The sequence below is a fragment of the Hypanus sabinus genome, chromosome 10 (assembly GCF_030144855.1).
Source record: "Hypanus sabinus isolate sHypSab1 chromosome 10, sHypSab1.hap1, whole genome shotgun sequence".
NCBI lineage: Eukaryota > Metazoa > Chordata > Chondrichthyes > Myliobatiformes > Dasyatidae > Hypanus > Hypanus sabinus.
In genome coordinates, this window is record NC_082715.1 from 163,694,315 (window position 1) to 163,707,712 (window position 13,398).

At 46.6% G+C, this 13,398-nt stretch overlaps 1 protein-coding gene across 6 annotated transcripts in view; it reads left to right on the top strand.

Moving 5' to 3' along the window:
- The first annotated feature begins 6,121 nt into the window (after nucleotides 1-6,121).
- Nucleotides 6,122-13,398, top strand: part of LOC132401298 (zinc finger protein 239-like) — a 28,850-nt gene continuing 21,573 nt past the window's right edge. For 3 of the 6 annotated variants that reach the window (XR_009514540.1, XR_009514539.1, XM_059983404.1), the window contains exon 1: nucleotides 6,142-6,429. The gene's annotated coding sequence lies outside the window, so the exon portion shown is untranslated. Of the gene's footprint in view, nucleotides 6,430-8,283; nucleotides 8,323-13,398 lie in introns of all 6 variants that reach the window. The other 3 variants (XR_009514541.1, XR_009514542.1, XR_009514543.1) reach the window with 3 other exon arrangements.

Below are 13,398 nucleotides of genomic sequence, written 5' to 3' on the forward strand. Positions count from 1 at the left end.
ACAAACTATAGGAGCATTCATTAAACAATAAAGTCAACGCTGCCTTGTTGTTTCGCTCTGATGACGCAGCTTGAATATGACTCTCAATTCCGTTGTTCCGGTGATGTTTTCTGGTATGTTGCAGGAGTCAAACTGGAGGGATTGGTAGAACAAGGGACCCTACGGAAAATCCAAGCAATTCTGGACAATATTTCTCACACTCTGCTTGCCACCTTGGCTAAACAGATGAGCACTTTTAGTAACAGATTAAGACAACTGCGCCGCTCCAAAGAGCACTTTATGAGGTATTTTTACCCTCTGTAATTAAGCTCTATAATAAGTTAACTGAGCGCCGGGTACGTGATAACTTCTTCCAGTTAGACTGTTTAAAGTAACTTTTTTTTTTAAATTCCCTCTATTTCTACACTGGTATTACTACGATGACACTGTAATTTACTTTGGATGTATAAAGTATCCCTCTATCTATCTACTAACATTGACGTTACTGATGCAAACCCTTAATATTTGCACTACTACTGAAGCATGCCGGATACACAGATGTTAGCAAATATGCAGCGGGAGATACAACACAGACCCCTGCATTACAGACTCTTTCCTCCACTTCCGCTGACAGCGAAAAAAAAGAAAGCACTGTATCACCGTGGGATTCAAGGGAAAGCAATCGTTGGTAATAATATGAAATACGTCACCAAGTCAACAGACGACATGAGCTGGATTTTAGAAGGTAATTGATTCAGTGAAGGAGATGGAGTGCTTATTAAGTTACTAACCAGACAGGTACTGCGCAGTGGGACATTGATAAACATGAATCAGAATCAGAATTAGGTTCAATATCCCGGGCTTTTTTCGTGAGATGTGTTGGCTTTGCGGCAGCGGTACAATTCAATACACAATATAAGGAAAACAAGACAGTGAATTACAGACAACATATATGTGGGTGTCAGTAAACTCAATACTCGTGCGAAAATGAAAACTGGAAATTTAAAAAAATAGTGAGGCAGTGTTCATCGGTTCAATATCCATTCAGCAATCTTATGGCTGGAGAAGAAGCTGTTCCTGAAAATTAGAGTCTGTGCCTTCACACTTTGGTCCCTCCTTTCCGATGGAAGCACTGACAGCATGGCATGGCCGCGGTGTTGGGAATCGTTAACGATGGACGCGGCCTTTTTCAGGCATCGGTCATTGAGGATGTCCTCGATACTACGAGCGCTGGCGCTCATGCTGGATCTGACTAAGCCTACAACTCTCTGCAGATCATTTCGATCCTGTGCAGAAGCGCCCTCCCCACCCATTAGAAGAGGATGATGCGGTAGTTAGAACGCGCTCCATGGTAGATCAGAAGAAATGTCCGAGTGCTATGATGACATACTAAACATCCTCAAACTCTGAACGAAATACAACCCCTGGCTTACCTTCTATTAGCGGCCTCAATATGTGAGGTGCGGGTTCGGATTTCATGGATACTGACACCAAGGAACTTGGAATTGTTCACTCTTACCACTTCTGATCCCTCTATGGGGACTGGTGTGTGCACCGCAAAGCATCCGGATATAGAAAGTGAGCCACTGCTGACACATGCTGTTCGTGATTGGACAGAGAAATATGCGGAAGCGGGGAGGAGTGGGGCGATGGGCTCTTGAAATTTCATGAAACCTCAGATCGTAACAGGAACATTCTGCAAATTGAGATACCATTCATGAGGAAGAATTTTAATGTCCAATGAAAGATGCTGACGAAGGAATGAGAATATTAAAAAAAAAGTTTCGGCCGTAGAAGTTGTGCTATTTCTCCTTTGCTTGGAATAAATGAGGCAGCGGAGAGATCTGAGAGCAATAGAAGAAATCTTGATCGATTCACTGTTGCTGGAAAGAATCGGTTTCGCAACTGCATCAATAACACGAGGAACAGATTCATAGTGACGGAAAATTTACGCACAGAAGATGTGTTAGAAGCAAATCGGTATCATACCCAAGGGGAGAATAAGCTTGAAAAATTGGACCTTTGACCCTAGTGAGATTAGCGACAATCAAGACGGAGAAGGCGAAACTACTGTCACGTCTGTTTAAGCTGCAGGGGTGCAGGGAAATTGTGGAAAAATTGAGCAAATTAGTTCATTGCCCCCCCCCCCCAAGATAAAGTGAAAGGGTCCTTCTGAGTACGAAGAGTTCATAAATGTTCGCGGTCAGAGAAGTCGCCAATGGACGCACCTGAGAAATGCCTTAGTGTGGTAGACCGAGACAAAATACGCGAACAGAGGGGAATAAAGCAAATTTGACTTTTTTTTTAGGAACAGATAACGACATGCCCAATCGAGTGTTTGGCCAGCATGTTAGAAGTTCTTTCCGAATATGAGCAGTGGTTTGGGGAAATTAATTGCAGTGCCTGCTCAATCGAATGGGTTCTATTTGTCCCTGCGATAACAGTAACTGCTTCTCTGAGCAGGATTGTGATGGTGATCCCGGTAACAGAGAACCCATAGAGCAGTCACGTATTTCTGAGTAAATAGGCACCATTCTGAAACCACTATCAATAACTGAGGTTTTGGCTGTCCAATTGCCTGATAATGCACCTGCTGAAATATCTGAGAGCCAGTGAACCTGGATTCATGATATATCAGAGAGCATTGTACACAAATTGTCGAACCCCTTTGTGTGTGCATGAGAGTTAAATAGTTTAATATGCACACTGATCCGCTCGCGAGGATCCGTGGGTCATGGATTGCATAAAGGGTCAAGATAAGGAGTCTCCCCCCGAACGATCAACTGCCCATCTTCCCCCACAGATGCTGTCTACATGCCGAGTTCCGAAAGCATCGTCTCTGTTATTCATGGACTGAATCATCGAGAGTTTCTGGGCTTAATCAGAGTCGAGGCAGGAGCTGCCGAAAGCAAAAGATCATTGCATTGTTGATTTTGAAAGCAACACATTGTTTTGCCAATTCATCATCTACTCTGTTGCAAACTTAGCACACACCGCACAATATATAGTTCTGCCTACGACAGACTGTGAGAAAAATGGGAGGAGGTCCATAGAGATACCGCATGACATCCTGGAAGAATGGATCCACTTTGGATTGATGACGTTGTAGCCATTGGGGAGACGGTTAATGGAGGTGCAGCTGCTGACAGCTCAGTCTTCTGGGGATCAGCTGATTTACACGTGACAGAGCTGGAGGGATTAAATGAGGAGGGGTGGTGCGGCAGTGTTCAGTCTGGACAATCTGGAGAACACGTTTAGTGAGGCGTTATGAGTGGAATTGTGAAATAAGCATAGAACGTAGAGATCCGCAACACATTACAGGGCCTTCGGCCCTCAATGATTCGACGTGGTATCTGCTCTAAAAACTGCCTGGAATTTCCCTTCCGCATAGCTGTCTATTTTTCTAAACTCCATGCTGTCTACTCTTAAAAGATCCGATTGTATTCGCTACTACCACCGCCGCTGGCAGTGCATTCCACGCACCCACCACTCTGTGTGAAAGTCTTATCCCTGACATCCCCTTCTTATCTATTTCCAAGCACCTTAAAACAATGCCCCTACTGTTAACCATTTCAACCCTGGGAAAAGTCCTCTGACTATCCACACGGTCAATGCCCCTCATCATTTTATACAGCTCTATGAGGTCACCGCTCATCCTCCGACGCTTCAAGGAGAAAAGGTCAAATTCACTCAACTATTCTGATAAGGCTAGCCCTCCAGTCCCGCTAGCATCACTGTCAGTTTCTTCTGCACTTTCTCTCTATAGAATCCACATTCTTGCTGTAGTGAAGTGATCATAACTGAACACTGTACTCCAAGTGGGGACTTGACGGAGGTTTTATACAGCTGTAACCTTCCCGTACGGCTCCTGAACTCAAGCCCACGGTTGATGAATACCGACACACCATACACCCTCTTAACAACTCTGTCAACTTGCGTAGTATCTTTAAGTGTACTATGGCCACGGATCTCAAGATCTCTCTGATCCTCCACACTGCCAAGAGTCTTGCCATTAATATTAGATTCCGTCTTCAAATTTGACCTACCGAAATCACTTCACACTTACCCGGGTTGACGTCCATCTGCCACTTCTTAGCGTAGTTCTGCATCCTACGCTGAGAACAGAGCGTTCTTGCCATTTGCTTTATTCTTCATCAGTTCCGGTCATCACACCATTCCTGTCACGATAAAAACTCATTTTATTCAACACTAGTAAATGTACGGCATATACATACAAAACATGAATTGGATTTGTTTTCTGGAAATTGGTGTGAAATGTATAAGGACAAAAAATAAATTAACTTCAACTACTTCCACAAGTCCGTCAGCGCTTCCCAGTACAGGATAATGGAATGTTCTGGAAGACTGCAGGAATAAATTGCACCTTCCAGTCAATATAATCACACTTCGGTTGTCATCCACGGGACGGCATTTAACAACTTACATACTAATAACTGTGAATCCAATAATTTCAATAGAAGTAATTTCCCGATAACTCAATATGGCGAAATGTTCACCTCACTTTACCGCTGGATCTCCTGACTTTCGCCCAAATCATTCAGTGACCTGCCAGTCTCCGTCTACACCAGGAAATTATGGATTAACGGTACCAAATCAACAATTCCAAAGAATCAAGACACCGGAGAGATTAAATCCTTCCTTACCTTTTCCTGTATGGGTGGAACGTTTACGTAACCACGCTCCCTATTAGAGATGCTTTCAAGCGCGGAAGCAAGTTATTAACACCAAGTCTTTGACTCCTGCCCTGAACTCAATCAAATCTTTAATGAAGATGGATTGAGGTGTACGCTGTGGCTGAGAAGGCGGTTAAGGGAGATAATCTTCGGATATTTAAGAATTTAGATGCACACTACATCAACAAGCTACAGAAAGCCGGGAATGATATTAGTAGAGATAGATAACTTGTCGCTGACATAAACAGGATGGGCTGAATGATCTTTATCTGCCTTGAGTGACTTTATGTCACCACCCCTCTACCTGTTGTTCAGGTCAGTAGGAGGACATTATGACAAGGGTGACAAGGCTCACCAACAGGCACCGCACTTTGGTTCTCATGTGGATTCTAGACTGGAGCTGTTACATGATCGAGAAAAAGAGTATTGAATAAAAAACATGAGAGGTTTTTCTGATTCTGGAATCCAGACTCACACATAAAATGCTGGAGGAATTCAGTAGACCGGGATGCATCTACGGAAAGAAATGAATAGTCAATGTTTGGGTCCAGATCCTCATCAGGATTGCAAAGGGAAGGCACCGGTTGGGGGTGGGGAATTGAAGACAGGATAAGAGAAAGGCGGGGAGTGAGGAGTGGTGGCCGGCGGGAGGTAAATGAATACAAACAAGGATGTGGTGTAGCCAGGTGAGCGCGTGGGGAGCCCATGTCTGACGTCGGTCTCGTGGGGTTCTCCAGTGTGACGTCACGTCTGTGGGAGCTCGTGTATTTGAAACACCTCAAAGGACGTTTCTTAAGATTTCAGTGGGACAAACAGAAAAAAAAAACACAGGTTTCATCACTGAATCTTATGTTGTGTGATGCCGAGACCCTGCTATGTGCCCGGCTGTGCCGGTTGTTGGTAGAATGGGCAGTGTGGTGTTTACCTCGAATGGGATGATAGAACCACAGATCTTTTGGGGGAGGACTCTCTGGAGGAGAGCTAATTTGGGCTGAATTCTGTCAGTGCACTTTCTTGATGTTTTGAAGCTTGATAAACTACGGTTTTAATAATATCAACCAGAATTGCCTGGGGGTCAACAGAAGACCTCTAGTCTCTCGAGTCTTTGCCTCCTGGTCTCATCAGTGACACTGATACTAGAGACTGACTTTCAGTGGATCATTTAAACAGCTGACGCTGAGTTGAATCAGGTTTTGTTGGCCATCAAGGTTTGCACATGCAAACGCCTCTACTTGATGTGGAGGTCAAGCGTGTTTCAGTGAAAGAGGCAGAAGGGCGAACGCAGCGCGTTGAACCACCGGCCTCCAATCACTGGTGGCGGTGCTTTGTCCTCCGATGACGTGACGTTGTTGTGACCCTGAAAGGAAGGTTGCAATGTTGGTACCTCCGACCGCTGGTGGCGCTGTAGGGAACTCCGACGGCTCGCGTTCTGCTGAAAGGAACGGTGACGCGCAGGCGCATTGCGGACCCTTGTACTCCCATTCCGGTGGCGGTGAGAAAGGGGTACGTATGGGTTTTTGTTAATCGGGAGCCGGTTGCAGCGGGAAAGGGCTCGATCTAAGTTCTGCCGGACGGCTGGAGGCTTCGGGCAGCCTGATTTTACTTTTTTTTTATCCGAGCCCGGCCCGTGGGATTAGTTACACGCTGGAGGAACTCAGTAGGCCAAGCAGCATCAACGGAACAGAGGTCAAACCACATTTCGGACGGAATCATTCGGCAAGACTTGAGAAAAATAACTGACCAGTGGATTTAAAAGGTGAGGTGAGGGGAGAGGGAAACACAAGGTGATAGGGGAAACTTGAAAGGGGAAGGAACGAAGTAAAGAGCTGGGAGGTTGATTTGTGAAAGAGGCAGACAGCCATGGAAGAATTAAACGGGAAAGGAGCACCGGGCGAGGCGATGGGCGGTCAGGGTGAGAGGCGGAAAAGGGGGTGGGAAATTGTGAAGGACAGGATGGTGTGGGAGGCATTGCTGGAGGTTAGAGAAATCAATGTTCCTGCCATCAGTTTGGAGGCTACCCAAATGGAATATGAGTTGCTGATCCTCCAGCCTAAGTACGACGTAATCACGACAGTGGATGAGGCCAAAACTGGACAGATGGGAATGGGAAGTGGAATAAAAATTGGTGGCCACTGGGAGATCCAGCGTATTCTGGCAGATGGCGCGTTGGTGCTTGGCAAAACGGTCCTTCAATCCACGTTGGGTCTCAACGATATACAGGAGACCACACCAGGAGCACCGGGCACAGCAGATGACCCCAATAGACTCAAGGGTGAAGGGTCGCCTCACCTGGAAGGACAGGTTAGGATCCTGAATGGTAGTGAGGGAGGAAGTGTAGGGGCATGTGTAGCACTTGTTCATCTTGCAAGGGTAAGTGCCTGGAGGGAGATCAGTGGGGAGGGACAAATGGATGAGGGAGTTAATTAGGGAGAGGTCCCTGTGGAAATTGGGGCACGGTGTGAAAGATGTATTTGGTGTTTGGGTCCCGTTGGAGGTGGAAGAAGTTTCTGAGATTTCTGTGCTGCACACAGAGGCTGGTGGAGTGGGAGGTGAGGACAAGGGAACCCTATCCCTGTTAGGCTGGTGGGAGGATGGGTGAAATGGAAGTGAAGCCCCTTTCTCTGAAACAGGGCAGCCTCTTCATTCTAGAATGACAAGCCTCATCCGGAGAGCAGATGCGGCGGAGACGGAGGAATTGAGAGAAAGGGATGGCATCTTTTCAAGAAACAGGGTGGGAAGAGGTATAGTCTGCGTAGCTGTGAGATCTGTGGGTTTGTAAAAGGCATCAGTGAATAGCTGTCTCCGGCGGTAGAGACAGTGAGATTGAGAAATGGGAGCGAGGTGTCAGAAATGGACCAGGTAAATTTGAGGGCCAGGTGGAGGTTGGTCAGTAAATGTTGACTGTACTGTTTTTCTTAGATATTGCCTGGCCTGCTGAGTTCCTCCAGCATTTTGTGAGTGTTGCTCAGATTTCCAGCATCTGCAGGTTTTCTCTTGTTTGTGGGATCGGGTAGATTACGGTCCTCATGCTGGGAACAGGTTTGTGGTGAAGGGGATCTGTCTGTGAGCAGGAAGAAGTTATGGATGGATGTGTGGCTGTGGTAAGTGTGGGAGGGGTGTAAGGGTAGTGGGGGGATCACTTCGTGACCCGGGGTGGATGGGTCCTGGGTTAAATTAAGTTGTACCTAGGGAGGTTCTGGTCCATTGGATCAGACGGCATACATGTCCTTTCAGGAAGCAACAATTCTATCTTTATATGAATTAATGTCTGATCTTGCTGTTATCATTGTGTTTGGTACAACAGAGCCCCAGAGTCTGGGAGCAGCCGTCACCATCGTGGGCTGTGTGCAGATTGGGGACGGTGGGGGGGAAGTCAGTGACCTCTCCATCACAGAAGGACACGGGTTTGTACAGAGTCTTGTGAGATATGAATCTCCTTACAGTGGATTCAGATCTGCTGGCATTTCTGGAGTTGATAAAGGGAATAGGGAGGGGGGGGTGAGGAGAGGGAGTTTTTACTGGAGAAGCATGGTCAGGTGGTGGAAGAGTACAGGAGCTGTCTGATAGATCATTTTTGTTGTTTTTTTTGTGATTTCAATGGCGGTGACAGAGAGAAGAGGCTTCTTGAGGAGGAGAGTGATACCCGGAGGTGAGCAGGTCAGACACGGTAACAGGAGAGCAACAGTCATGTGGTTTCCAGTTATCATGATGGTAGGAAGCGAGAGTGATGGTGGGAGGCTGTTTATTGGACTCGAGCACTGGGCCTTGTCATGTTTCCCAGGGTCACACCTATTGCTACTTGTCATAGGGGAGATTCAAAGAGGACATGAGTTAAGAGTTAAGGGGCAAAAGTTGAGGGGAAGCACAAGGGGGAACTTCTTCAGTCTGAGAGTGGTAGCTGTGTGGAACGAGCTTCCAGTAGAAGTGGTAGAGGCAGGTTTGATTTTGTCATCTTAAAAAAAAAATTGGATAGGTATACGGACAGGAAAGGAATGGAGGGTTATGGGCTGAGTGCGGGTCAGTGGGACTAGGTGAGAGTAAGCGTGTGGCATGGACTAGAAGGGCCGAGATGGCCTGTTTCCGTGATGTAATTGTTATATGGTTATATGGTCATGCATGTCAGTACTTTGATTGTGAAGGTACAGGGTATGGTTAGTAAGTTTCCAGCAACTTCAAACAGTTACTCTTTTTGAAAGGTAGTAAGTACAATCTATCCCCTCTGTTTCTCTCCCAACTGTCTCCTCCACACATCGCCATCTCTATCCTCCCGCACCTACCCCTCTTTCCACCCACCTTCGCTCTCCACCCCATCTTCTCCCTCACATGCTAGTGGCCATAGCTTAAAGCTGAAATATTTTACAGCAACCTTGGGAGCAACTGCTGAAAATGTGAAACGAGCTGCCATCAGAAGTGGTGGGTGTGGGTTCAAACGGGGCAGAGCTTTGCTGATAATGACTGAACCCTCAGTATTGCACTTTGGAAGGATGAACCAAAGGTAGAACATACAAGGTAAATGGTAGGGCACTGAGGAGTGCAGTAGGACAGAGGGATCTGGGAATACAGATACATAATTCCGTGAAAGTGGCGTCACAAGTAGTTAGGGTTTAAAGAGAGGTTTTGGCACTTTGCCCTTTATAATTCAATGTTTGGAGTAGAGGAGTTGGAATGTTATGGCGAGGTTGTATAAGACATTGGTGAGACCGAATTTGGAGTATTGTGTGCAGTTTTGGTCACCTAATTACAGGAAGGATATTAATAAGTTTGAAAGAGTGCAGAGAAGGTTTACAATGATGTTGCCGGGACTTGAGGAACTGAGTTACAGAGAAAGGTTGAATAGGTTAGGACTTTATTCCTTGGAGCGTAGAAGAATGACGGGAGATTTGATAGAGGTTTATAAAATTATGATGGGTATAGATAGAGTGAATGCAAGCAGGCTTTTTCCACCCTGGCCAGGAGAGAAAAAAAAAACAGAGAACATGGGTTAAGGGTGAAGGGGGAAAAGTTTAAAGAGAACATGATGGGGGGCTTCTTCACACAGAGAGTGGTGGGAGTGTGGAATGAGCTGCCAGATGAAGTGGTAAATGCGGGCTCACTTTTAACGTTTAATAAAAACTTGGACAGGTACATGGATGAGAGGCGTATGGAGGGATATGGTCCAGGTGCAGATCAGTGGGACTAGGCAAAAGGCCTGTTTCTGTGCTGTAATGTTCTATGGTACGGTAAAACAACACATTGAACTAAAAATCACATTGAGACATTGTAGACGGAACAATGTTACAGAAACAGGCCTTTCGGTCCACAATATTGTGCTGTACGAATTAAATTAGGAACCAATTAGCCAACTGAACTAATCTCTGTCCACATAACGTCCATACCCCTCCAGTCTCTTCACATTCACGTGTCTGTCTGAGGGTCTCTGAAGGGTCCAGGATCCCTCTGCCTCAGCCACCACCCAAGCGCTCATTCCAGGCTCCAACCAATCTCTGTGTTAAGGAACACATCTCTCAAATCTTCAGAAAGGGCTGCGGAGAGAGAGATTTAACTGAGGAAGCATGGTCAGGGGTGAAGGCGTACATAATAGACCAGTGACTGGGGAGGAGACTGGGCCTGGAGGATATCTGTAAGTGAGCAAGTCAGACCCGGTATCAGGAGAGCAACAGTGATGTGGCTCCCTGTCTCAGGGTGATGAGCAGTCTCCTCCAGTGAGGATTTTGTGTGAAGATGCAGCTTCCCTGGAGCTGGAGAAAGAGGACGCACCAACATACGGAACCAGCTGTGGGAAGACATGGTTTGTCAGGTCTGATAATAAGCTGAATGTACCTTCACCTTCAGTCTGAATCAGAAAACAATCCTGAGTTTATTTGAAATGTCAGGAGATGTGATCACATGTGCAGAGGACAGGAGTAGGGTCTCCATCAGACCCTCAGGGAGATGGTTCCAGTTACAATGCACAGGGATGAAAGCACAGTGATCTAATCATTGATTCTGACACACTGAGAGGGTTAGTTTTCCTGTAAGGGAACAACAGTGATGGAAGAAGACAGAAGAGCTTCATCAATTGCCAGTTGTTAGCAGAAGTGATCAATCTGTATGTTACCTGACAGAATCAGATATTCACAGTGGTGACATGGGGTGTGGTCTGGTTTATTTCAGGTTGGAGAGGGGTGTGGTTTTGAAATCAATGCCTTGTGGTGCCACCATCGTTAATTTAGCATGTCCAGAGTGGTGGGTCACACAGCACGGGAACAGGCCTTTGGCCGGCCATACCTGTTCTGACCATCCACTCACGGTCTACACTGGACCCACCCATCAGCACTTGGTTCACAGCCGACTGTATCTCGGCAGTTTCAATGCTCACCCACTTTGTAACTGTTGTGAAGAGACCTTCCTCCACCACTGCCTCAGGCAGTATGTTCCTGATTTCAAATACCCTCCAAGTGAAAGATCTGTTTCTCAGATCCCTCTAAACTATTTTGTCCTCCACTCAAATATATGCCCTCCGATCTTTGACACCTCTGTTCCAGGATTATGTACGGTATGCACTACAGTGAGGCCTCTGATGTTGTCCAACATGGTAGTTTTCTGTGGAAAGTTAGTTCAGCTGGGATCCAGGGAGAGCCGGCTAACAGGGTGCTCAGTTGACTTGATGATAGGAAACAAAGAGTGATTGTGGAATGCTGCTTCTTGGACTCGAGGCCCATGCCTAGTTGTGCTCCCCAGGGTTACGCTCATTGCTACTTGTCATCTGTATCGATAATTTGTTTACTATCAATGACATTAAGAGTGTACAGGGCACAGGGTACAGGGTGCACTCGTAGCTTTGCAGCAAGTACGTTCAAGCAATTACTTTTCTTGAGAGACAGTAAGTGTACACACCCTCTCTGTTTCTCTCTCCACACTTGCTCTCCTTTAGACACTAGAACACTACAGCACAGTACAGGCCCTTCAGCCCTCGATGTTGTGCTAACCCATATATTCCTTAAAAAAATGTACTAAACCCACACTATCCCATAACCCTCATATGAACATATAAAATCATTGCAACACACCAATATCGCTGAATCAGTGCAACAAGACGGTCCCATCAAGGGGTGATGAGAGACAGCGATACTCGAAGGGGGTTCTTTATGTCCAGTCAATTCCTCAATTTAGTGTTTGTGGCTCTTAGCACTTGCTTCTGTCCCGCTTGCTGACATTTTTCTCTGCTCAAGGAACTCAGCAGGTTTGTCGTTAAGTGCAGAGTGCTTGGACTCACAAGGTGCGAAGCAGTTTTGAGGGCTTCATTGCCTCATTTGTCAGCCTCTGGGCCCGAACTCAAGCCAGACGCCTTGGCCCAGGTGTGGCTGGTCATGGGTGGGGTGAGAGGACCAGAGGTCCTCTGGGTAAGGGCCAGAGGTCACCATGCCGGGGCCGCGGCTGTCGCGGTTTGGATAGAGCAACAGAGCGCTTGCCTGCCTCCTTGTAGGTAGGTTGGATCTATTGGCCAATGAAAGTTTGGCTCCAGGGATGACATTTAGCAGATCGCAGTGAGGTTTAGAGGCAGTGCCCATCTGTCCGCACTCCAGGCCAGCAACGGCTCTTCTCACCAGCCACATGAAGCGGCCGGTAACCCGATGCCAACCAGTGATCCCTGGCGCGAGGATATCACCGCATTTAGGTGACTGATGACCTCACGTGGTAATGACTGCACATGCATAATGACCTCATGTGCATTGAAGTTCAATAGTCGGTGTCACAGGGAATGAGGAAAGGTGCAGCTGATTCATATTGTTTCATTTCGCCAAATCATATTGTTTCCTTGCGACCCGGTAGCACATGCTTTGCGCCCCTGTACCAGTCCGTGGTCCGGTGGTTGGGGACCACTGCTGTAGACCTCTATCAGGTCCCCTCTCATTCTTCTACACTCCAAAGAGAAAAGTCCCAGCTCTGCTAACCTTGCCTCATAAGACTTGTTCTCCAATCCAGGCAACATCCTGGTAAATCTCCTCTGCACCCTCTCCATAGCTTCCACATCCTTCCTGTAATGAGGTGACCAGAATTGAACACAATACTCTAATGAGGTCTCACCAGAGATTTGTAGAGTTACAACATGATCCCCCTAATCTTCAACTCAATCCTCCTATTAATGAAGCCTAGCATCAATACCCTTTCAACCTGTGCAGCGACCTTCAGGGATGTATGGATTTGAACACCAAGGTCCCTTTGTTCATCTGCAATATTACGTAACCGACCATTAACCCTGTACTCAGACTTCCGGTTTGTCCTTCCAAAATGCATCACCTCACACTTGTCCGGATTGAACTCCATCGCCACTTTCCTGCCCAACTCTGCATCCTGTCTATATACGCTTGTAATCTTCGACAACCTGCAACTCCAAATACAACTCCTCCAATCTTCGTGTTATCCACAAACTTAGTCATCCATCCTTCCGCCTCTTCATCCAGGTCATTTGTAGAAATCACAAAGAACAGGGGTCCCAGGACAGATCCCTGTGGCACACCACTAGTCACCGAACTCCAGGCAGAGTACTTTGCTTCCACTACTACTCCCTGCTTTCTTCCTTTAAGCCAATTTTTTATCCAAACAGCCAAGGTTCCATTTATCCCATGTCTCGTGACTTTCTGGATGAGTCTCTTGTGAGGGACCTTGTCGAATGCTTTGCTAAAATCCATATAGACCACATCCACCGACCTACCGTCATCAATTTCTTTTGTTACCTCTTCAA